The sequence below is a fragment of the Penaeus monodon genome, chromosome 22 (assembly GCF_015228065.2).
Source record: "Penaeus monodon isolate SGIC_2016 chromosome 22, NSTDA_Pmon_1, whole genome shotgun sequence".
NCBI lineage: Eukaryota > Metazoa > Arthropoda > Malacostraca > Decapoda > Penaeidae > Penaeus > Penaeus monodon.
In genome coordinates this window covers 7,773,332-7,773,919 of record NC_051407.1, presented here as the reverse complement: position 1 = coordinate 7,773,919, position 588 = coordinate 7,773,332, and positions in this window count along the sequence as shown.

Sequence of the window (588 nt, the reverse complement as noted above, 5' to 3'; positions counted from 1 at the left end):
TGATCCGAACCTTAACCTTAATATCCACATACCATTCGCAACCATGAATGTGGATATATGTACCTTGAACAATTAGACATGTTTATGTTCCTAAGCAAGAAGTAAGGATAAATTCATTTCTTTATGTATCCTGGGGCGCTAAGTTTGTTCAGACATTCAAATTAAACTCTGCCAGTATACTGCACACGTGTGCCGATAAATGAGTGAACTTCATTTCTATAATTATCTAATAAAGGTATCCGTACACTATATATGAAATAATGAAAATGTATCGAACATGAAAGAGAAATAAGCCAAACGAAATCGGCAATAATCTATGAAACACGTAGCATTTGTTTTGGTTCGATACTGTGTTTAAATTTGGAGAACTACGAAAAAACAAGTGCACCCATAACAAGAAAGTGAAATAGTATTATAGTTAATAATATATCTTGGCTTACTTTTTATGGTGCTGATGATATATTTACTACTCTAATGTACTACAAGAAAATCCTGTATCTGTGGCACTAAATGTTGGTTCTAAATATCTGCATCCGCATATTGAAATAGATATCCTTCCTTCTTAACTTTAAAAAAACGACTTCCAGT